Source organism: Clavelina lepadiformis, chromosome 9 (genome assembly GCF_947623445.1).
Source record: "Clavelina lepadiformis chromosome 9, kaClaLepa1.1, whole genome shotgun sequence".
NCBI classification, from domain to species: domain Eukaryota; kingdom Metazoa; phylum Chordata; class Ascidiacea; order Aplousobranchia; family Clavelinidae; genus Clavelina; species Clavelina lepadiformis.
Window position 1 is genome coordinate 5217864 of NC_135248.1, and position 10654 is coordinate 5228517.

General features: G+C 35.3%; 1 long non-coding RNA gene across 5 annotated transcripts; it reads left to right on the forward strand.

Moving 5' to 3' along the window:
* Positions 1–269: 269 nt before the first annotated feature.
* On the forward strand, positions 270–7577 carry LOC143471025 (uncharacterized). 5 transcript variants are annotated; one of them, XR_013119464.1, is made up of 4 exons: positions 270–1990; positions 2212–3546; positions 3632–4081; positions 4982–7577. It is a non-coding gene; the product is annotated as an uncharacterized LOC143471025 (long non-coding RNA). The 5 variants fall into 5 exon arrangements; XR_013119462.1 differs by having other exon boundaries at positions 3632–3826; positions 3916–7577; XR_013119463.1 differs by having other exon boundaries at positions 3632–3826; positions 3938–7577.
* Positions 7578–10654: the final 3077 nt, after the last annotated feature.

The window sequence follows — 10654 nt, forward strand, 5'->3', positions numbered from 1 at the left end:
GAAGTTTGCAAAGTTAGTTAGTTTATGCTGCAGCCACTTTTCAGCAGGTATCAAAAACATTTTGAAATCATTAGCAGCCTAGAGTTTGAAGTGATTTATTAAGTTGGAGTAGACCTGTCAGTATCAAGCCTGAAAATATAGCTTGTCATGTGATTGCACAACGACCAAGGGATGCTCAAAATTATCTACTGAAATAAATGCCATTTTAACTTATGCAATAATACATCCGCAAAACAGTTTTAACCAAGAAACTTATTCAAACAAAATATGTTCATTATAGGTCATGTGAAGGCAGCATTACGTAACAAATTTGCCTTACGTAAGTTCAATCTTATGTAACCTTTTCTATGAAGACGCCCTAGGCCATTTGGTGGCAATTGGAAGTGGAAAATTTGTTTTGGAGCAAGTTAAGTATCCAAATATTTTAAAAGCTTGTTTTCACTTTTTATAAATAAATTAAACGTCTGTAAACTGGTTTCATGATTTTTTGTCTTGACCGAATTAAGGAAAAACATTTCTGGTTTGCTGTAGCAATTTCCCAGACAACAGAAAACTATTATGCAATCGCGTTTTGATTACGTGACTATACATCAGGGGCGGGCAACTTCTTCGGTCGGCGGGCCTGATATGAGAAAATGAAGTACTTGGCGGGCCGGATTGCTTAATAGATTGGAACGCAGCTTTGTCTTATTAATGTTCATGGTCGAAAATGTTTGCTCATAAATGTATGTAGACCCGAACAGAACAAGTAGATTCATGGCCATCTTTCTCAGGTTGGCAAACTTGGACTTATTCAGTGACGCAATACAGGGATTGCGGCAGAATGTGGCCGCAGGCCACATTATCATGTAAGACCGGAAACTGTCTGCGGGCCGCTCAAAATCCCGTCGCGGGCCGGATCCGGCCCGCGGGCCGTATGTTGCCCACCCCTGCTATACATCATACGTACTGATAAGTTTTGATTTTAACTTCACATCTGTGAGTGTGGAATATGTACTGGAAATCCTTTTTTCTGAGTACGTTATAATTGTATTGTATATACTTATATAGCAAGAAGCTCAGCTTAATTACGTCTTATTTAGAATTTTTAAACAAGTTATTCATAAAGTGACATTTTATCTCTTCTTTAGTTTATATGATTAATATCGTGTCATCACTGTGAAAGTATACCTTACATCAAAAGCGTATGGGCTAATAAGGTAGATTTATTACGCTGCTCTTTGTTGACGTATAATTGGAATATTTCACAAAACTCGATAAAACTTGTTTATAAATAAATTTCATTAAATGTTCGATGAACGAAATTAATGTCACAATAACAGCAGATTTTGCAGTCACACATTTCTTAACAAAAGTAGAAATTTTGTTGCTAAACATTTCTTTAATACTGTATTTGTAATACCTATTTGCCCCTTAGATTTTTAGCTTTGTGACTATCAACTTTATGCCAATTGCGTTAAACGCAAGAATAAATGTTTCTCTTTATAATAATTGTAGGGTTACTTAAGTAGCCTATATCCAAAAATGAGTTTTATTGATAAATTTTCCTTTTACAAAAAATATTGTAGAATGTTTACAGGATCTCAACAATGCAGGAAAAATTATACACAGTATGTATATAGTTATATATCAAATGTTTCGATATCTTCCGACTGACAAAATTGCGTAACGCCCATGGTTTAACTCTGTTGTTAAATCTTTCCTCGGTCATGGATTTTGTACTGTTAATTACGCAAACAAATTTTGGTGGGTTGCGTAACACATTCTTCAAAACAAAGCAGATAACATTCTGAAGCAATGCAACTGGTTACGTAACGGTAAAAAAACTTTCGTTGTCAATCAAAATAAATATATTCTTATTTTGTAATTGAGTTTTTGCAGATAATGTACGTTGAACCCAGTAGAAAAGTGTTTAGTTTGGAGATTCTATCAAATTGTATAAGGCTTGACTATCTTCATCAAGTTAAAAGAAAGTGTAGCAAATAAGTAGGTAAGCAAATATTTTGTGTACACATTTAAATTGCTAGTAACTGTCGTATCTAATAAATATGACCTTTGTGAGAGAAATCTCTATATAGCCTAGTATAGGTCCGCATTTTTCACATTGTTTATTCCTATGGTTTAGGTGTTCGCATAAAGCAAATTATATCATGCTTTAACTGCTTGTTAGTAGTTTATTATTTCTTAAACAACATTGATGCATATACCCAGGGTTGCCATCGGTCTCAACTCAAAAATAAGCACGACTAGGAAACGAAAGACGAATACCACCTTCAACAATGCACAACAGGAGAAAGCAACCATGTTCCTAAGAAAAAAAGAAGAAAAAAAACGAAACACTATCTACATGTTCTTAATTTTGGTATCTTTTTGGTACAAAATGGTGTACTAAAGGTGTCAAAATGCCCGAAATACAAACCTCTGCCCTTAAAATAAGACGAAAATAAGGAAATTTCTCAGAAAAAAAGGACAAAAATATTTTCTAAGAAACAGACCTTTAAAATAAGGACAAATCTTAGAAATAAGGACAGTGTGGCAACCCTGCATATACCTATGATGACTGTTAAATCTACTCCTTTGTGAAATTGGCCCATTCCGGAAATTGTCGTTGGTTTGGTTTGATCGCGTTTGCATAATTCATTTGTGCCATTTGTTAAATCACTTCTTCCTGAAAGTTTAGTCTTCGTCGACGTCACTTAACTTCTAACAGCAGTGTCAAAACCGAGTTTAGCAATTGCCAATTAAGATACTTGGAGGACGACCTAGGCCCATACAGTATTGCATGTAACTGTCAAGGGATTTGTTAAAATTAAAAGGAGGCCGCAACTAATGTTTGGACGACAACTTATAGCCAAGTCAAGTATGAAAGTAAGGATAACAAAAGTTCAGTGAAACTTGACTTTATTTTGTTAAATAGGGTAGACCACAGTGTAATAAAAACTCTGATGTCCTATCGTATTTCGAGGTGTAAACCTATACACTATGTCAGAATTAAATAAAACCGATGCGATCGAAAGTGTTTTTTGTTAAATCAAAACAGCAGCGCTGTTTTTGAATCTCTGCAACAGTGTTTGTACAAATAGAAAACTTTTTAACCTCAAGGTCTAAACCTCAAACAGCTTCAATTTTAAGTTGATTGTAATTCACTCTGATAGCATTTTTTTACTCGCAAAATGTAGTAAACAACTTTTATCTTCAATTGCACTTTGAGCTCTATATTATATCCCTAAGATGATTTGGCGTATTTTTGAAAGTTACATAATATTTGAATCATGCGATTTGAGTCATGTTGTTTTTGTCCATTTTGGATATACCACTTTAAGGATTTTGCTTATGTAACCAAAAACGCAGTAAAGCGTGACATGACGTTTTACCTCGTTATTTGATTTTGTTCGTTGAAGTCAGAGCGCATTACTTAACACAAAGCGACTTAGTTGTTTGTGTTGGTTTTCAGTTACGAGTTCAATAAAATAGTTGGATGTTTGCAAGAGACAGTTATGGATCAAGTCATAGTTTAAAAATAGGTTAAAAGTCTGGAAACAAAAGGTGAGTAGTGAATGTTGGAATTCAAAATATGCGTAACTGGATTTAGGCTTACGTAATGTTTAAAACAGTTTTACCATTGTCCTAGACATAATTCACTTCAAAGATATGTGGAGGTACAATGTGGAAATTAGTCGCTTAAAAAAACTCTTCGCCAGCTCTCCAGTTAAGGTGGTTTACAACATCTGCTACTACACAAGAAAGTTTCCAATTGGTGCTCCTTGTCTTGTGTCCTTTGAAAACAAGCTTGAGGTCTTTTGGAGCCAATTTTATGTTTAAGCAGGTTTAAATATAATTATATGTTTATATAATGTCAATAGCTAATAAAACAATATATTCAAAGGCAATGTTAAATCAGTGTTTTTATCTCAGCAAACGGCGTTTTACTACGCAGAAGCGCAAACAAAGAACATATAGCGAAGTCTGGGTCATTTGCAGGAACCCTGACGCTGGTGAGTGAACGGAAAGAAGATAACAAGGAGAAAAGAGAAATTCGACACTACATTCGAAGAGAAAAAGAGCAGAGCGTTTGGCGCAGGTAGTTGTTTGCATTGTCGGCCAAAGTTCCTCACCCCACGAGTTAGTTTGACTCGTGACTTCGGCGTGGTGTGACGTAAATTTTAATGACGTAAAACAGCATGGCTAAAACGTGGACGCTTTATCAAAAAACAGAATACGCCTGACTGGAAAGTATGTCAGTTTTTAACGAAAAATCGCGCTGGTAGAGATATAAATTTTACCCTGACGGCATGTACTTGAACATAATTTTTTGTTTTTGTGCGTTTACAATCCAGTGAAATTCGACGTAGACATTAATTAGTCTCGTGAGTGCGAGTGCCACATATTCCACTACGGAGAATACGTACTTTGTCATTAAAATAAACTTGTTCCTACAACATAGTGATGTTGGATAATATTTGTTGTTCAGAGCGATTCCAAAAATCCGCGCTGAACATACGTGCCCAATGCCCATACTAGTGAGTGGAAAATATTCTTTCTGGGTATTGTACGCGCGTGTTGCGCAATAAAGCACCATTCACACAGAATTCGATACTGCTCTATTCAAACTGTTCTGCCGAATTTGGTTGGTCGCTTCAATATGAATAAGTCTACAAAATTATTGTCTTTTGATGAGCTCTAAACTCTGCACTTGCATGGTCAGGTTGCCTGAACATCTTTTCATCGTAGCAGAAAAGTGCATGCCCGAGATAGTAATCTCGTACACTTGGCGGATGCTTTAAAACTAAGCAGCTGGGGTATGCGACAACGTGAAGTTGTGTTTTAGATTATCTTTTGCGCGACTGTTTTCTTACATAAGAACAAATGAGTTTACTGGTTATTTTGCACCCGATCGGAGAACTAAAGAATCCGTTACTTAACACCTCTTATGTAATCCCGACGTCACGCTTGTATTTGTTACGTAACCTCAACATTGCAGAGTTATACAAAAGCATCGTCATCGGGCGCTATTCCATAACGAGGAAGCGTAATCGAAGAGGCAACGTTCGCCATTTTGTTAGCCTGCGGGTCTCTTACTCGTACGTGCTTGTCGGGAATCAACATGTTAAATAAAAGGGTAGAGGTACGAAACAGTAAGCTGTACCCACCAAAAAGTAGTTTTGAAGCGATGGTGCAGTCGATGATAACATCCTTGACGATATTAATACGTGCGTAACAACGATGGTTCTTTTTCCCAGAATGCTGGTTCATCAGTTTTTTGATAACAAACATGTACCATTGCTCTGGGATTTCAAACCATTGCTTTCGACTTGCACAGACTCGTGAGACTAAGAGTGAATTTTGCTGAGATCAGTGTGCGTGAGACACGTATCTGTCACTTAAATTTGTTAACGCCAACTAAAAAAAATTAGCATATTGGTCAAGTAAACTTGCATAAAATGCTCTGATTGGCAAAGTGTATAACAAGAATACTTTGCGTTAAGTAAGTCAGGGTTACCTTATCATTGGTATATTTTTGCTGATAACGGTTACAGCTATGCACTAGCTGAGTTTTCGCTGTTGCTTGCGCTAGGCCTAGCCTTGTAGTGTACTGTTAAACCAGTAACTGCCATTTAAACAAGAATGCTTAACAAGTTCATGAACTTTTAAAAAAAAATTAGGTTCAAATTTGTCAAAGTTTTTACTTTTTAGGTCATAGAATAATTGCCCTAGTAATACCGCAGTTAGTTCTGAAAGGCTCATCGGTCTCAACTCAAAAATAAGCATGACTAGGAAACGAAAGACGAATATCACCTTAAACAGTGCACAACAGGAGAAAGCAACCATGTTCCTAAGAAGAAAAAAAAAAAACGAGACACTATCTGCATGTTCTTAATTTTTGTATCTCTTTGGTACAAAATGGTGTACTAAAGGTGTCAAAACGCCCAAAATACGAACCTCTGCCCTAAAAATAAGACGAAAAAAAGGACAAAAATATTTTCTAAGACACGGACCTTCAAAATAAGGACGGTATGGCAACCCTGTATATAGTATTGAAAAAGAACGTATACAGTTGATGTTTTGTTGTGTACAAGCACAACGCAGTGCACAGGGTTTACGCATGGCCACATAAAGTCTACGAGCAAACCTAGCCAGATTTTTTTTGAAAATATAAGCGTTTGCTAAGGATAGTAGCCAGCCATCTTTATGCACCTGTGCACTGCAATGTAGGTACATATCTGTATTTATGCAAATACACATTCTGCATCTGACTGTCAATGAATTGTTTTCGCACCTTTTCGGTAGTGGTTTTAATTTTGTTGCATTTCTTTATGTATTCTTATATACATTCTTACTTTTCTTATACATTTAATATTTTAAGCAAATTAGGTTAAGCATATGTAATTTGTGCTCTAAAAGTTACAGAATGCCAAACATACATCTCTGTCTCCATCGGCAAGTTTCATATACTCGAAAAAGCATGTACCGACAACAAATCATGCTTCAAATTGCACTTACCGTTTCCTAGCCAGAGCTTAATTGTGGTAAAGACTATTTAACCATCCAGCATGAGAAAACGTACATGCGCACTACTGTATTGAAATTTACACCAACAATAAGACCAAAAAGCGTTTGCAGCATTGTTACAAGTGGTAACTCTTGACAAACCTGCCTTGGAATCAAGTCCACATGAAAACATAATCGAAAATATTAGAGTAACATCATCACTGGATGGAATATGAAAATAGTAAACTGCGGGAAAAGGAGGACAAAAATTAATGCTTTGTGATAGAATTATTCTGGCCATTTTGAAATTATTCCAGTGATGATGCTTAAATAGCAATGTTTAGAAAATCATTCTGGTATTATTATAATCATTGCATCTATCTCCTACAATGCCATTCATCAACCATTTCTCGTTATTGACGGAATAAATTAATAGTTAAACAATGTCTCTGTTTTCCGAAAGTCTGGTTTGTTTGCTTGGCAACACTTGTTGCTTATGCGCTTTGTAAAGTTTCCTTTGAGTAGAGATTTGATTGACCTAACTTCCCAAGGGGTGAGCCAAGGTTGAGAGATTGTTGTTCGCTATTTCACGGTTGGTTGCACAATAAGAAGGCAAATCTCACAGAAGGTTGGAAACCATCTTGGTATGGTATCGTGTAATGCGAAGAAGATGATGATGTGAAGACAATGAAGAAAGTTTATGCACGACTTCATTTCAGCGATGATTCCTCATCGCTCCATCGAGCGTAGGTTACCGAGCTAGCCTTTGAACAAGTTACGGTAGACACCACATTTTTTTATCTAATTTTGTGAGCTTTTATGTGTTTCACGTGTGCAGCCTATATTTCTCACACAGTAGCTTTTATGGTACCGCACTCGTGTTAGCTATCCTTTTTAGAACGGTTTCCGCTACTCATATATGTTACAAAGTTCAACAGAATATATAAATTAAGGTTTATGGGTTAAAGCTAAATTGAAGACGTTTTACCGTGTGCATAGCCTATGCAATTGGTCATTTGTCCATTTACAGTTTTTTTTTAATTATACAGTTTGTTAAATTTTAAGAAATTTTTCAAGCGTAACTCTTGCTGTTATGGAATTTTGTTTTGTCTAACAATGTACTCCATGTGACAGCACGCAGCATTCCATGTGCGCTACACAAGGTGGGTATGCTGAGGTCAAGCTACAGTCTCCTATTTGTTTTCTTTATATGTAATTTACATAACACAAATAATATGACTATACAAACGCTCGTCAAAGAAGTTTATTAATGACAACAAGGTTTCAACCTTTACTGCGCATTGAAAGAAAGAAATAATCTGAAGTTCTACCCGAAAATATTTCTTTTCAAGCTTAATACGAAGTATGTAATATGGAATTAAAAAGTTCACCCATCTCGCCCAGTAATTTAAAAAAATTTAATCTTTCATGCCCTGACCATTTCATAACTTGCTCCATATTAGCCTATACCACCATGGTTGGCTTACTTGACCATATCTGTTAAAAGGTGTGCAAGGCAAGACATAATTTGAAGTAAAGTAGAGTTTAATACGTAAGTAAAATACCAACTTTTGATTGCAATTACGGGTCGCTTATAGGCTGTCTATTGTAATAGACAGCCTATAAGCGATTAAAGCAGTACTAGACTAAATTAATACAATTATATAGCATTGTATTAATATTGTTATGTTTAGGCCTGTACGGTAACAGGATACTTTTGTAACTTACAACGTTTTTCATTCACTGTAGGGCAAATGTTAAATATCAAAGTTGGTTTCTGAAGTTTTGATAATTTTGTCAAAATATAAGGATTTCGTGCTATTGCTGTTATGACGACTTGAGATTGGATTGAATAGTTATTGTTTAACTTTAATACATTTACCACCAACCGAAATGCCTTACTAGGCCAAAAATGACTTTAACTTATTATAAAATGAAGTTCAACCGAAAGGTTACACGAAAACAGAATAAGTAAGATGGAAGCGCTTTTAAGATCATGTATCACTTTGTACCGGTCTGTAAAAAGGGTTTGAGAAAAAGAGTTGTTATAGACGTCGTTTTAGGATAAATCGGTTCGTTTTGGTCTATGTCCATACAAGCGTCACATAGGTTACCGACTCCTTGGTTAGTTATTGAGTTATTTATTCAAAATGTGAAGTAAGATATTAAGGTTTTTTAATTATTTTTTCAGTTACTTGTTTGCTGTTGAAGTTGGGAAGCCAGGGAATGCTGGCTACCTACACAGAAAAGAAAAAACTATATCCTATGTGAAATGAAACGTGATTAGTGTGCCAACGTTAAACTTAAATTAAGTTATACGTGGTGATTAACCACTTATGGTCTACGGCTCTACGCGATGGGTAGAAACCTAAATTATGAGTGGTACAAAATCGAATTCTTTTTTTCTATATATAGAAAATTATAGAGTTCGTTCTGAGCTTTGGCCCGTTTATAACCTGTAATCATCTTTTAAAACACTGCCATCGGTTTGATAAGAATGTTTTACTTTAAATAGTAAGGGCTATACGACTACGTATATGAAACATTTTTTTGCCAAAAATGATATCTTCCTTTCGGCTGCATTATGCGTGGTTAATGTTTAGTGGAAAGGAGAATATATATAGTCGAATGGTTCAATACAAGCATGTAATTTATTTCCACAGAAAACTGTAATATTTTATATACCAACGCTTGTCATTTAGCGAGTCTAACCTCTGGTCTACAAATTATAGGCTATACCAATTATCATAAATGTATTAAGTTTATACGCTAGCATACCGGAAAAGTATATCCTCTACCTTTGCATATATAAACGTCCCAACTGGCCAATAAGGTCTAAGGAAAGTTGTACGAATTAAACTTGACGGCGGTTTGTAATTATACTGAAAACAAGGCGTATAGGCCTATTGTCCAAGGATTTAAAATAGCATTAAGTTACAACCGCTTGTCAAATCTGGTGTTAAAACCAGAGTCGTATTAGCTTTAGTCAGTCACTTGGCTCGACTTCGACTCCAGTCACTTTGTGCAAAGACTTGACCTGAGACACTTTTTATAGGTAGTTACATGAAAGACTTGACCTGATTCTATAGTAGTATAGTCAATTGTCATCTTGACTCGAATCGGTTCCTTTCGATTACGTTTTGAACAAAATTATGGATATATGAATATTTTTTTTAAACTTCAAGATACGTTATATATCTCATGCCCATTTTACGTCGAATAAGTTATTGCTTGTCGATAATACGCGTGCGGCGCGATAAAAAAAAGTAAATTCAAAAACTTCTACATACGTTTTTTGTTGACAGAATCGTAATATAAAAGCTATACGTTTACTTTCTTTATGGTTTAGCTTTCGATATTAATTAACTTAACTTGACTCGAGTCTTATTTGTCGAATAACTGGACTTGCCTCGAGTTAATTCTTTCAAATAATTCGATATGATTTAACTTGATTGACATGACTTGATTTGATTTAGGCCTATGTTTTGAGTTAGATGATTTAGTACCGACTCTTGCGAAAACCTTCTTACTTCCGCAAGTCCAGCTTCAATGCTTTGACAACAACCGTTACTGAAGTTTTTCCTTTTAAGTTTATCAATTTCGCACCCACTTTAGTGGAGAACTATCCGTCTCTTGTAAAACATTTTAAATATTTTATTTTTTCCATTGTCAGTCGATATCTAATTATTTTACATCTATTTCAAACATTGCTTTTTCGAACAACCATGTAACATCAAGCTAGTGTTTTTAATGGAAAATATAAACATTTTTCAAGACTTTTTGCATTAGTTAGCCTGTCAACGCTGTGGCTTAGCCATTGCGTGGTCGGTGGCATAAGATTTTTAAAACTCAAATTATATTTCGACAAAGGGAGATCCCCTAATTCGAGCATATAAAAGTAAAATTATATCTTCGGGTTCTGTAAAGTTTTACACAACAAAATCCCCTAAGTAAGGAGTGGAGGAGACCATTTCTTAATGGGTTGAAAATTGACGTAACAATAGTTTTATAGAAATCAAATACACCCAGTCAATGTTTTGGTAAAAATCAGACGTACACAGTTACAATGAATAATCTGTTGAAGTAATATCTACTCACGCTATAAAATGCAATTTAAAGTCGTGGGACTAGGAAAAAATTCTCTATTCAAACTAGTTAGTTATAC